The sequence below is a fragment of the Pleurodeles waltl genome, chromosome 6 (assembly GCF_031143425.1).
Source record: "Pleurodeles waltl isolate 20211129_DDA chromosome 6, aPleWal1.hap1.20221129, whole genome shotgun sequence".
NCBI lineage: Eukaryota > Metazoa > Chordata > Amphibia > Caudata > Salamandridae > Pleurodeles > Pleurodeles waltl.
This window is the reverse complement of record NC_090445.1, coordinates 435,016,888-435,031,539: the sequence shown is the minus strand read 5'-3', so window position 1 is coordinate 435,031,539 and position 14,652 is coordinate 435,016,888. Positions and strand designations below refer to the sequence as shown.

At 45.5% G+C, this 14,652-nt stretch overlaps 1 protein-coding gene across 1 annotated transcript in view; it reads right to left on the bottom strand.

The window, feature by feature from the left end:
- MDM4 (MDM4 regulator of p53) overlaps window positions 1-14,652 on the bottom strand; it is a 176,636-nt gene that overhangs the window by 137,306 nt on the left and 24,678 nt on the right. The gene's annotated exons all lie outside the window — the stretch shown is intronic.

Here is a 14,652-nt window from a genome sequence, read left to right as displayed (position 1 = left end):
GGAATGGAGTAGCAGACTTTAGAGGGAAGGTCAATAGCTGTCAACTGCTGCCACTAAATCTCCACGCAAGAAGGCTGAGACTGGACAGGTTCAGGAGGAAAACCCTCTGTTGCTGCTGCAACAGATCCTCCCCTAAGGGGAAGTCTCATCAGAGGATCAATGGCCATGTTCAACAGCTCAGGAGACCAGACTCTTCATGTTCAGTCCAGGGCCACAAGGATTACTTGGACCTGGTCGTTCTTGATCTTCTTGAGAACTCTGAGCAGGAGTGATATGGGAAGAAAGATATACAGGAGGCATGAGCTCCACTTGTGATGAAGTGTCGCTGAGGGAGCACCGACTTGGAAACTCCAACACTCAAAACTGTTGACATTGCACATTCTCTGTGGAGGCAAACAGACCTAACCAACGCTCTCCCCACTGCTGAAAGAGGCCATGCACCACCTGTAGATGGAGATGCCATAAATGATCGACCAGGCATTGTTGGCTGAGTTTGTCCGCTCTGGCTTTCAGAGAGCCTGCCAGGTATTGAACCACCAGGAAAATGCCCTAATGTTCCAGCCATGTCCAGAGGCACAGAGCCTCCTGAAAAAAGGTCCACAAACCACCTGGCGTGCTTGTTGCAGTACCACATGGCAGAGGGGTTGTCCATGAACACCTGCACTACTTTCTCTTTGAGAAAGGAAAGAAATGCTTTCAATGCCAGTCTGATCGCCCAGAATGCCAAAAGGTTGATGAGGAGTCCGGACTCCACCTGAGGCCCGACGCCTCTGATTTCTGCCTCTCCTAGGTGGCCGCCCCAGCCCAGGAGTGACACATCTGTCACTGTAAGATCTGGTTAGGGAAGGGATAGGGATCTGCCTCTGACCAAATTGAGGTTCATTAGCCACCACTGCAGCGCTTGCCCAGTTCCCTCCAAGATCTAGACCACATCAGAAATACTCCCCTGATGATGGGCCCACTGGAACTTCAGGTCCCACTGCAGAGCCTGCATATACCATTAGGCATGTTCCACCAATAGGATGCAGGAGGACATGAGGAAGACTGGCATCCCAATCTCCACAGATGAGTCGCAACCAACTCCATCACCTTAGTGAACACCTGAGGGGCGCTGGTTAGGCCTAAAGGGAGCACGGTAAACTGAAAATACTCTTGTCCTATTGTGAACCCAAGGGAATGCCTGTGGGCAGGCAGGATGGGAATGTGGAAAAAGGCATCCTGCAAGTCCAATGCTATCAGTCAGTCTCCTGGGTCCAGGGCAGACATGACCTGAGTTAACGTGAGCATTTTGCACTTTTCTTTGAGGAAGTAATTGAGGGAGGTTCAGGCCCAGAATAGAACAAAGGCCTCCATCCTTTTTCGGCACCAGAAAGTAGCAAGAATAGCAACCACGACCCACTTCTGGACTCTGCACCCTCTCTATAGCTCCCTTGGCCAAGAGAGCCGTAACCTCCTTGTGGAGAAGTGTCAAGTGATCCTCTGTCATCTGATCGCAGGATGGTGGCATGGATGGAGGCGTAGTCTCTAAGGGGAGGGAGTAGCCTCTTCAGACTATTTGCAAAACTCACCTGTCTGACGTGATGGGCTGCCAGTGGAGCAGGTGATGGGGAATCCTGCCTCCGACTAGGAAAAATTGGAGGCAATAGCAAGGGTGGTGGGTGGTAACAGTGGTCTGACCGGACCGCTGTCTCCCTAATCCACGGAGACAGTGGATCTCACATCCCCGGCCAAGGAAAGGCTGGGTAGTATCCGCTGCACGGTGGCTGAAGGGGAACAGAAGTGACAGGACGCCCCTTCTGTGGCCACGAAATAAGCAAAAAGCAGACTGAATGGGCGAGGGGCAGCTGCAAGGCCCAAGGACCTGGCTGTAGCACGAGAGTCCTTGAAGTGCACATGCGCTCAGACTACTTTCTCTCCGAAGAGATGATGGCCATCTAAGGGCATGTCCAAAAGGGTAGTTTGGCCATTCACCTGTCGAAGCCAACTCAGATGTAAATCAGATCCAGACAATTCAGGATACAAACCAAAGACCAGCACGCTCTTCCGTTAGATAAAGTTTAATAAGAAATACGTGTACACGGAGAATGAGCAGCCTAAGTCCGGCTTGAATAGTCTAAAAGAGGAAGTAATACATGATCTTTTATACAATTAAATCGCAAGCACATTAATACATTTCATTGGTTCTGGATACCGACACATGAACACATGATCAAATTTGCAATAGAGCACAAGTGATTTATCATTTATTCTTCATAACGCTCCATATAAGGGTAAAGATCATAGACAAGGAACTTGCACAGTATGTCCTATGAATCTAATAGCGCGTGATACATCTATATTAAGAGAAATAGGAACAATAAGTGCATACGTAAGTACTTTTGAAAGTGAGGATTGCTCAAGCTAGCATGCAGTGATGTCTTGTGATGGCTGTAACGTTAGCAAGCCTTGCAGTATAATGCGTTCCAAGATAGATAAACAGATCTCAAAGGCCTAGCTAATCTAGCATTATACGGTGTTCAACAGAAGCAGGCCCAATTGTCATTGTGTATCACAGGGCCCACTAGGCCCAAGTTGGCACCAAGGAGAAATGTGATTCCACACACCGAAAAGCCAGACATCCTTAACCAGGCATGGTGCCTCAAGGCCACCATCGATGAAACTGCTCTGCCCAGCGAGTTGGTCATGTCCAGCCCCATCTGATTATGAACTTCACTGCGTCTCTCCCACCAGCAACAGCTTGGGAGGAACATCTTGGGCCTCCCCCAGAATCTGTGGCAGCGCTTGCGTAACCAAGTCCCATAGAGGATGGGTATAACGGACCAAAAGACATGCAATGTTCATGGACCGCAATGCCAGGCTGGAGGAAGAACATTTTCTTCCCAAGTTGGTTCATCCACTTGGATTCCCTATCTGGCTGGGTGAAGGGCGTTTGCAGAAGCAAATGCGCCCAGGGACATCACATCAAATCAAATCATTAACATTTATAAAGCGCGCTACTCACCGTGCGGGTCTCAAGCGCTAGGGGAAAAGGGCGGGGGGGGGGGGTTACTGCTGCTCGAAAAGCCAGGTTTTTAGGAGTCTCCGGAATGCGGAGTGGTCCTGGGTGGTCCTGAGGCTGGTGGGGAGGGAGTTCCAGGTCTTGGCTACCAGGAAGGAGAAGGACCTCCCACCCGCAGTGGAGCGGCGGATGCGAGGGACGGCAGCGAGCGCGAGGCCCGAGGAACGGAGGAGACGGGTGGGGGCGTAGAAGCTGAGGCGACGGTTGAGGTAATCCGGTCCCTTGTTGTGGAGGGCTTTGTGTGCGTGGGTGAGAAGTCGGAAGGTGATCCTTTTGCTGACTGGGAGCCAATGCAGGTGTCTCAGGTGTGCGGAGATGTGGCTGTTGCGGGGTACGTCGAGGATGAGGCGGGCCGAGGCGTTTTGAATACGTTGCAGGCGTTTTTGAAGCTTGGCCGTGGTCCCAGCATAGAGGGTGTTGCCGTAGTCCAGGCGACTCGTGACGAGGGCATGGGTCACGGTTTTTCTAGTGTCGGCGGGGATCCAGCAGAAGATCTTGCGGAGCATGCGGAGGGTGAGGAAGCAGGCGGAGGACACGGCGTTGACTTGCTTGGTCATGGTGAGAAGAGGGTCCAAGATGAAGTCGAGGTTGCGGGCGTGGTCTGCGGGGTCGGTGCGGTGCCGAGGGCCGTGGGCCACCAGGAGTCGTCCCAAGCGGACGGGGTGTTGCCGAGGATGAGGACTTCCGTTTTGTCAGAGTTCAGCTTTAGGCGGCTGAGCCTCATCCAATCTGCGACGTCCTTCATGCCCTCTTGTAGGTTGGTCTTGGACATAGAGGCTTAGATTTCCAAGCTCTCTGGGGCGGGGTGTTGAGTCAGGAATGCTAGGTCACTTGGAGCAGGTATATGGCCGCAGGCAATTGTCCTGTTCACAAGAGCCCCTGTGCTGAGTTTGGACCAGGTACCCAGCAGGACATCAGTAAGGGTTTCAATGAAGGGCAAAAGAGGTTCAGAGGATAAAGCCGCAGGCTAAATCATCTCTGTCAGAAGGGTTAGTCCTAATTGCCACGAGGACCTCAGCTGCTATTCGCACCACCATTGAATAGGATGCTGCCTCATACTAGCCACGGTAGTGGGGAGAAAGCATGCCGGTATCAGGGGAAGTATCTAGACCACTGGCCTCACCCAGGTCCATCCACCAGTCCATAGGGTCTTATAAGTAAGTTTCTAAAGGGTCCAGTAGCCCCTCCCATCCTTCACTGTACCCAAACTCATATGAATAAGGGTCAGGATCTGACATAGGGTGCAAGGCCCCTGCCAAAGTCTGTATAGGTGTCGCGTGACGTTGATCAGGCTCTGTGTCAGAGTCGGCAGTGAAGATGGGAGCGTCTATGTCGGAACCGGCAACGTGGAAAGTCAAAGTGGTACGATAGATGCTGGTTCAGATCCAGGAACGAGGGGCACACCCTAGAGATGAGGCCTAAGTCACTGTTGTGGAGCCTAAGGGGGGCACCTGCTGGCCCCAAAGGGCCCGAACGCATTCTAGCAGAGTTGGACAACCCAAAGACAAGGCACCTGGGCTCAAAATTCTCTAAGTTGGGCAGGGGTTGATCCGGCTCCCTGTAACTCAGGACGCATGGAGCCCACCCTGATGCAGGCTTCAAGGACAAAGGTCTTGAGCAACAATGCTCCCTTTCCCTCATTGTGTTAGCCGACGGACAGGGTGAAGTCAAAGATGGCTTGTTCCTCAGACTTCTTCTTGTGCCTCTTACCTGACCGTCCCAAGGACTTTGAGTGGGATGACAGAGAATGGGGGATTTGTTACCGTTCTCTGGATCTTCCTCTCAGAGACTGAGAGCAACGCAGATCCAAGTGCCGATCCGCAAGAAGCTTTAGGGACCGCTCTCTCAAAGCTTTTGAATTCCTGGCCTCACACTCTGGAGCGCGTACATGACCCGAAGTCGTGCTCAAACACAAGTACACAAGGTGCGGATCTGTCACGCACATCGCCCAATGACAGGATCCGCAGGGCTTGAACCCAGTCTTATGCGACGACCTGCTCGATGCACTAGGAATGTAGACACTCAAATCTTCGACAAAAATAAAAAAAAAGATCAGTAACAAAAAACTGAGGGGTAACTCTTCTTCAGATCAGCGCTGGCTGGGAAAAAGAAAAGAACAGACATCGGTGCGCTAGAGTGGCACCTATATAGATCCCATGACGACATATCTGGTGTGCGCGACTGAGAAAATGGAGGTGGAGCTGACCGACGCCACCATCTGGTGCTTTGTTTAGTAGTAATACTCTTTCTTTTACTTCCAAGTGTGTGTTGAGGATTTCTCTGGTGCTATTGCAGGCCTTCGTTGTACCCAGGCTGCTGAACCGATTGCCTTTGCTTCATTGGCATGTTCTCTGCATTTACTAGGTAGGGCTGTCTGAACAGCAGTGTCACAGCATTTGTTAGCATCACACCAGCAAGGACTTTCATACTGATTTGTTCAGCATGTAGAGTGGCTCTGTTTTCAGGAAGGACCCTGGCATTTTGGATGGTATTTTGATTCACACAACCTAAGTAGCCTCTGAAAAGCAAGTCATTCTGAAACACTGAAGCTCTGCGGATGTGGAAAACATGGGGTGGAGGTAAAGTACAAATTACCGTTACTCAGCCATAAGGCTATGACCTTTTATCAAAGCTCATTAGCAAAAATGCGGAGGGAAACCAAATAAAAAAAATTTGTGATTGGTCTCTTCCAGACACAACCAAGACATTTGCGTTAATTAATTTTACACCCACAGACAACAGCGGTTTTGTGTCAATGTAGTGTTATAATGCAAGCCTTTGCCTCGCAGCAATAGATTCCGAGGTGGAAGAGTCTGTGCTTTCCAGTAGGAGTGACCCCCTTGTCCAAGGAGCACGAGTTGTATGGATTGGGTCGCGAACACACTGGGGCATCCTCTCCCAAAGCAGAATCCATCTGCCCAATGCTTACTGTGGTTTCTGCATAACACAGGGCCGAGGGAGGCGTGATGCTCCTGCTCGACTGCTCTCTCCTCTGCACTGGTGTTATCCCTCTGCATGGGGCTGCCACTAGCTCAGGCTCAGTCTTGCTTTTAACACAACCAATGTGCATTGCCATTGGTTCTCGCTCGGGATTGACAGCATTTACGTTTCGTGGAATACTATATATCTGTGCCACCCCACAAACACCCTCATACAGCACATTAGGAAATACTTTTCCTTTCTACAGATCTGCATCCTGCAATTGCATATTATCTTAAAAACCATCCCTTATATTCCTAAAAATCAGAATGAAATATTGACACTTACTTGAAGCTTCCGATTGTTGCCTCTTTTGCTTCAAAAGGCCCCTTGCTTTACTTTCATTTTCTGCGCACCACCTCACCAAGTAACCTCAATCTAGATCACATGCATGTTTGGCCCTTGTATCACTGAAAATTGCCTACAGTTCTTTTCAAAGATCACAATTTCTTCGTTAAACGTCAAACCGTTGGAGCTCAACAACTTATCTCGTCTAGCTTATCCATTAACCCCACCAACCATCTAAATAAACTCCCCCAAAACTGCCCCTCCAGCCCAACTAATAATAACACAGCTCCTATCAATCTGGAATACCACAACGAAACTGGAACCAATGCTTAAAATGGCCTACTTCCGAGCACAAGACTAACACCACTAATTTAAAAAACAATCCCATTACACTGAACTTCTGGAGCAGCGTACTGGCCAGCATAAAGAGCTTTAATGCCTTATCAGGAGGAGTAAGTGCTGTATAAATTTAATTACCATATAACAGTATTCTGCCATCGCATCTGGGCTACACTGTTGATTACTAGTCTTTTAGATCGGAACAAAACCTTTATTCAAGAATGCTTGCCACCCTCCAAATGGAAACTCATTCACTTAAGAAGCATGAAGATGCTGATTGTTTTACAGCAAGATCTACAATATCTACAATGGGAGGAATTGTGGCTATGAGGCTACAGCTGCCTGAGCTCAACATTCTGCAATTCCAGGAAAAACACAATGTCCATGTAACTAAAAAAAAAATGTAATATCCGTTATTCTTGTAAAGCGGGCAAAATTGTTCCAGATGAGAATGAAAATATATAAAAAAAATAAAGTAAAAAAAAGCTGTTTCATACCCTAAGCATGCATGCATGATTAAGTTAACGCGCACACCCAGGAAATGACGACATGACTTTGTAAAATGTAGTTCCCAATCCAAAATGGCAGACATCATAAATATATCTTCATTGTATGAAAGTGCTTTCTGGGTCAAAGCCTACCAGACAGCACAGCTGTCTGGTTTGCTAACAACATCTTGGGGACATTCTGAAAGCCTTCCTGGAAATGGATTCCACCCATTAATTATCATTGGCTTTGTGGTTTACAACTCACATTTGCTTGCTTTCTGTTTGTTGGCTTTGCTTTAGGCTGTCCAGCTTAAGTTTGTTCCTTCCTTTCCCTTGTCCAAAACCTATTTACTGTATTTTTCCACCAGTGCTGGATTTAAGTAAATAGGCCTTTAAATCTTGTTCTTATTTTGCCACATTTGCTATGCAGTCAAAGACAAAGGTCAAATGTCAGGATTTGTCTTTCCAGGGAGCTTGGTGTTTACTTTTTTTTTTACTCTCTCTAAAGTGAGAGGGTTTATGTCACAATCATGCTGGCTACCGGGAGTGTGCTGGAGAGAAGTCTGTACAATGTTATTTTTCTTCTAGCACACAACAACATTTAAGTGTCTGTAAATGAACTATGTGAGAAAACAAATATGTAACTATGATCCTAACAAAGCAATACACTAGGTGCAGGGATGTGGAATTCCTATCGCCCCACGCCCAGGACATATTATTTGGGGTCAAGGGCAACAAGTTTTAATGTTTATTTTGTCCTTGGGACAAGTAGACCCAACCCCCTGCAGCACAAACCCCTTGGCTGCCAGTTTACAGAGAAGGGAACTATCTGCAGTTGAGTTAATATGTGTGTGTCCATATGTTAATGCTGTTCTAACTTGTATTTATGGTTCATTAATGAAAAGCCTTCATTATTAGGGTGAGCGCTGTAAATAAACGTTTTAAGGTCACACTGCGCTACTGACAGTGGTTACAGTAAAAAAAAAAAAAAAAAGTGTACAAACATGTTTGAAAAGTTTAACAATATGAGGCTAAGTATTAAGCTTTTGAGCAAGAGTAATGATTCTTTTTTTCCAAAATAAAATGTTCAGAAAAAAATATAGGAAAAAAGTTCACTACTATGACATTTTAGGTGTTATTTCTTTGAAGCGTCATTTAGTGAAATGTGTTGAAGCATGTTAGTATTTCCAAAAAATATTTCTAATGGAAAATCATTGTAACCATTTTTAACACAATTATGGGAAGCATGAAAATAAACAAGCACTGGCAAAGCCAACCGATCAGACATTTTTTTTTTGTGTGAGTCTTTTGGTTTTGTCAATGCATGTTTTGTTTTGACATGGCTTTTGTAACACTATTGCTGTGGGAGTTGCCAGGCCTTCACCATTGTAACAAACACTGTGAGCACCTGCCCTGAGTGAATCGGGGGTGGGGGCGCTCCATGTTCTTTCCAGGGGGCCCCCTCCAGTTTCGTTACAACACTGATTGTCACAATAGTTCCTGGCACTGAACAAAACTACTTTGTGTGCCAATATGCTCCTTGTGGAAGAGCAGAATGTGATCACTCACAGTAAAGCAGATAGTTAGAGAGAAACAGTAAGTTTAATAAAAACAAAATGTCTTTGTTAACACCAGACCTAATTAGGGACCCAATTCTTAAAGAAAGTCACAAAAGTGCACCCATGGTAAATGTCTTTGAATTCGTGGCTTTCATGAATTCACAAGAGCTTACAGAAGTAGACCCGAAAATCGTACTCCTAGAAAATATATGTGAACTGTATTTTAGCACGAGCAAATATTCATGTGTAGATTTGCTCATGTGAAAATCTACTGAGCGTTTACAAGTTAATTTTCCCTCCAGACGCTTTTTTCCCCCCATCCCAAGAAGAACATCTACTCCTGTCACTGTCAGGAGTACATTTCCAACCTTTCTCATTATGGGAAAAGATTAGAGAAGAGCTGGTGAAAATCCTTAAAACATACAGGTTATTAGGTTTGCAGACTCAAAAGCATTCCAGCCCCGGAACTATTGCTTACTGCTTCCTCCAGCCCCAGTATGTAGTTCTGCGGAACGGTGGCAAGGAAGGAAATTGCAATAGTAGGGATTGAAATTGCAAGTTTTCAAGCCCTACTATAGCAGTAGCCCTGGCATAATCAGATAGACTATTATCAGAGCTCTTACATAATGAGTTTGATGCCATAATATGTCACTGCAGTAAATGGCACCAAAGGGACAAGTAGATTTTTTTACAGGACAAGCAGATTTAAGGAGCAACCTGTCCCAGGGACAAGTAGATATTTTAATAAATTCGACACCCTGTAGGTGAGGACATTTCCACACATTATCATTTGTGCGCTGTACAGTTTTATTAGTAAAACTGTATGTTGTGCAATGTAATGGTCATTTCAATTGAAGATGTTTTGTCTCTAATGGCAATATGCTACCACACTAGGCATACTCCACTTTACCCTACTCTTCTGCCACACTGCACACCACTGCACTCTACTCTGCACCACTCCATGCCAACGTCCTCTACCCCACAATAATCCACAATGCACTCTTCGCCATTGCATTCTGCTCCACTCTTCTCTGCAACAATACACTCTATGCCACTGCACTCTACTCTGAACCACTGCACTCCATGACATTCCACTGTAATCTACTCTGCACCACTGCACTCTAATCTGAAACAATATACTTTACGCCATGGCACTCTGCTCTAACCACTGCACACTTCTGCACTGTATTCTGCACCATTCCACTCGATTCTGCACCAGTCTACACCAATGCACTGTACACACTACACTCTACATCCCTTCACTCTAGGCCAATCCACTCTAATCTGCCCTGCACTCAACGCCACTATTACACCCCAATCTATTATGCGCCAGTACACGCCACTCTATTTTACGTCACTTTACTCAAAACCAATGCACTCTATACTACTGCACTCTACTCTGCACCACTCGCCTCTAAACCAGTGCACTCCACCCCACTCTACTAAGCAACACAGCACTCTTCGGCACTGCACTCTACATCTCTCCAGTCCAGGCCTCTCCATTCTACTCTGTAAAACTCCACTCTGTCACTCTACTCTGCAACACTGCACTCTAAGCCATTACTGTATGCCACTGTGCTCTACGCTGCACTGCTCCACTCTGAAAATATCTACTGTCACTCTACGCCACAGCACTCTTCACCACTCTACTTTGCACCAATCCACACCACTCACTCTATTCTGAACAATTCTAGTCCAAGACACTGCACTATGCCACTCTACGCCACTGCAATCTACTCTGCACCAGTGTATTCTACAGCAATCTACTGTTTCCCTGTACTTTACGCCACTCCACTATGACGCCCAACTCCATTCCACTCTATGCCACACCACAACACTACTCCACTCTATGCCACTCCATGCCATTTTACTCCACTCTATTCTACAACACTGTACTTTTAGGTTTACTTGTGCAAGTCGATTTGAGACTAGTGGGTTTTTAACTATTGCTGGCTACATTTAGGAGGGGGAAGGAAAACAAAATCTAATTAAACTTCAAACTTAACTTGGAGTAATGATTCCATATTTTATTTACTTTAAAAAATTGCTTGTACATGAAATATATTCTCTATTTTAGATTTGTTTTTAAAAAATGTTTTTGTTTTGACACATCAGGTTTGGTGGCTGTGTCTAATTAATGTTTGGATAACCCACAGATGAATATTCCCTATTCACCATCCCCACAACCTCAACCCACAATCTGTCCGATTTCCCTATGTAAGCAAATAAGCTTAGGACGTCATCCGTCAAATCCCAATGCTTTTAGGCAAATGTTGGAGTCTAATAAACCCAGTACTACAATTCGACCCCTAAAGTCACTATTTCAATAATTAAGGACTGTGGTCCATTCCCCTTGGGTTATTTGGTATACGTTTAGGGTGCCATTTGCCTATTGCCAACAGACTGGGGACTTGGAAAAAGGCATCCTTAAGGTCCCATGCCACCATTCAGTCTCCAAGATCCAGGGAAGCAAGATCTCCAGAAGAGTCTGAATGTCTCAAGGTAAAGTTGACAAGTGGTCTTCTGAAAGCCGTCATTTTGTAGTTTAAATAAGCAGAGGGGAGCAAAGAAAAGACAAAGCCTAGCCCCTGTGGACTATCTGCAGAACCTGACTGTCAGATGATATTGCTTGCCTCACATAGAGAAAATTAGTTATCCTGCTTCCCGGGGGGGGGGGTCACGTGCCACATAGGGCATACTAAAAGCAGATGGGGCCTGAACAGCTTTACCCTTGTTGGCCTGGGCTTTACCTGGTAGAACGCCTAACCCTGCCCAAAAAAGGACTAGGGGATGCGTTGTTTGGGTGGCTGAATTTGTTGTCGCGTGAGGGCAAAGCCCCTAGTAATGGATTAAAAGGGGCAAAATTGCTGTTATGGATACTGCCTCGTGGTGTGGAAAGAAGTAGCATGCATTTGCGCTCTTCTTTCATGGGCAGATTCAGTGTTTTGGCCAAGAAGGCGAGACCCGAAAGGCACATCCCTGAGTGACACTTGCACATTACCTGAGAAGCCAGCAGCTATCATTCACATGTGGCAGGGGGAGGATCAGAGGACAAGCTAGTGCCAACCACTTTGTCCAAGCAGTCAGTTGTGTCTAGTCCTGAGTGGATGACTTACTTTGTCACATACTGGCCATCTTGAATGATCTGTGCCAAAATGACTCTGAACTGCAGGTAAAATATCTGCAACAGAGTCCCGTAGTGCGTGGGATTGTCATCCCTGCATGCAGCTGGTGTAGATTCCATTAAGGGAGAGGATAGCAGAGGAAAACAGCCTCTTTTCAAATGTCTCTACTCTCTTCAAATTTGTCCTGCAAGGTCATATGGAAGGAATTAGGGTTAACTCAGTTGGTTGAGGTCTGTGCTACCAGGCTCTCTGGAGTATGGTGCTGTGTGAGAAAGGCAGGGTCAACCAGGAGCTGGCCAGTGGCAATGTGCCATCACTAGTTTTGGTCGAAGTGCCCAAGAAAGTGTCAGAACCTCTGCTGCCATTTAATGAGGCCCTGAGGAGGACAGTCCGGGTTCAAGCACCTTTGTGAGGACTTTTGTCTGTACTAAAACTGAAGACAGTTGCCAATCTATGTCTCTGGCTGCCCTTCAAATCACCATGATAAAAGAAGCCATCTCTTGTTTTGCACTACTGCACATGGGGGGCTGGGATGGTGGAGGTTTAACCAACCATGTGTCTGGGGAAGTATCCAGCCCATAAGGTGCTTGTAGGTCCATACAAAAAAACATGCATATATCATTGGGGGGAAAAAATTATCCCCACCCTTCTCACCAAAAGCTAGGTGGCTCTTGAAAATTTGGACCAGCCATTTCATGTCCTTTGGTGTATGTTATTTTATAATATAGAGACTGATTAATTTGGGTGCTGTATGTGGGCATCGAATTGTGCTTCTGGATCCGAATTTTCACTTATCTTGTAGTAATACCTATATAAAACAAACTGCACGGCATTAAACCAAGTATATGCAATTGCTGGTATTACAAATTGTATAGTCACGTAAACGCCATTAGCGCAATAGGCCTAGATCAATCTCTTTTAGTTGGCACAGTGAGATGGGAGAAGTTGCATGTACTAAAGGGATGGTGTCCCTTTATTTTGAGACAGTCCCTGTGTAGTCAATGATTCTGTATGTTTGTGTGGGCTGGTATGGATCAACTGATCTTAGACTGCTGGACCTTTTGAATGTGAACAGAGGCCTGGGTACATTCAACTCGCTGGGTACATTCAAAATGTGTAATTTCTTTTATTGAGGATTCTCTTTACCTTTTTGAATCTAGAGGTAAATGTGCTTACCCAGGTGATCTGCTCACAGGGTGTCCTAGGTAGGGTTTCCAACAATGCTTCTCTGTTGTTACTTCTAGCATGTTACCTTGCAATATGGAGGATTCTTGCTGGATATTTATTATTTCCGAGTTTGATAACTCTGTGGATGCAGGAACTGTAATAAACTGGAATATCATAATAATCGCGGTAATTGTCCGTATGGTAGTAAAGCTCTTGGATGATGGCCATTGTATCTTAAAAGACCGGTGCAATCAGCTTTGTGATGTGTTGGTGCATAGAATTCCATCCTCAATCCGAATGGTTGCATCCAAGAATTACATTTCTGTTGAGATGATCTGGAAGAACTTGAGATAGGGATCCAATCTGTTGATCCAATCAAAAAATTAAATCTGCCCTTAGTTTATATTCTTTCCATACTACAAGAACATAAATCAATAAATTTGCTATAAAATCATTTCTAGTTTGAATGGCTTGCTAGCATGGAAAACCATGCTTCGAAAGTTACGCGTATAGAGGAACGCCAGACTTGGTGCGAAAGTTCTTCTCATGGATGTGCCTTGGGTCTGCAGATATAATCTGCTATAAGAACAAATAAAATTCTACTTTACAGCCATTGTGGCACACTCCATGATAAAGCTTACTGGTGTTATGGATGTCCAAGTGGAAGTTTTCAGTAATTCTTCAATGACTGATTATGTTCCATCTTGTAGAATGCTAATGTAGAGTGCCTCCACCTGTAGGATGATAAGTAAAATGTCTTCTCCTTCCTAAAGTATGGGGCTCAGACGATTGAGCACATCCTTCATACCTTTCAAGAATGATGATGTTGCCGACACCAGAGGATGGAGAAAGGAGTCGCAAATGATGGAAAATTGTTTCAAAATGGAATCAATGCCAGAGACAAAGGGTTGTTCGGGTGATGGTATTTTGCCTTTGTGGATTTTAGTAAGTACGTAGAAGTACAGTGCCTTAGAGTACAGCTTTTGGAGTAATTCCACTTCCTTTTCCGGATCCATCCTATGGTCTCCGCTTCACAGACTACTTCCTTGATTATGTTTTTTAAGGGATGGGGTCTGATCTTTGGTGATTTTTCTGTAGCCGTTGCCGTAGTCACAAGCATTCTCTCTTTTAATCATCCGCTATCATCACAATTGCACCCCTTTTGTACTCTTGCTGTATTGTGATAGTCCTGTAATTCAAGAGGTGTTGAATTGTCTCCTCTCATCTCGAGACATGTTCTGGAACGTTGTCTTGTTGCAGAGTTGCCTTCTGGCATAATCCTGGACACACATGCACATCTTACCTTCTAGTGGCACAAGAATAAATGTTGACTCCGGCTACAGTAAAGGTAGTACCATCTCTAAAATTCCTGAAATAGAGGCAACAATAATTTTGGTGCTGTCCAAGTTTGTAATGTTTTCAGGATAACAGGCACCGAGGGTTGTTTAATCACTAAAGAAATATTTATCCTCTAACTAAAACATCGTGGAAAGTGATGATGTCCTCAACTGGAGATCTTTGAATTGGTGAATGAGTTGGTGAAGTTGGGTACATAATATCATATCTGTTTCCATGTCTGTGTCGGGAGAGTGACTGAAATCTCGTTCTCCTTGATTCTGGAGAAGCATAAGAAGAAGATGGCCTACTCA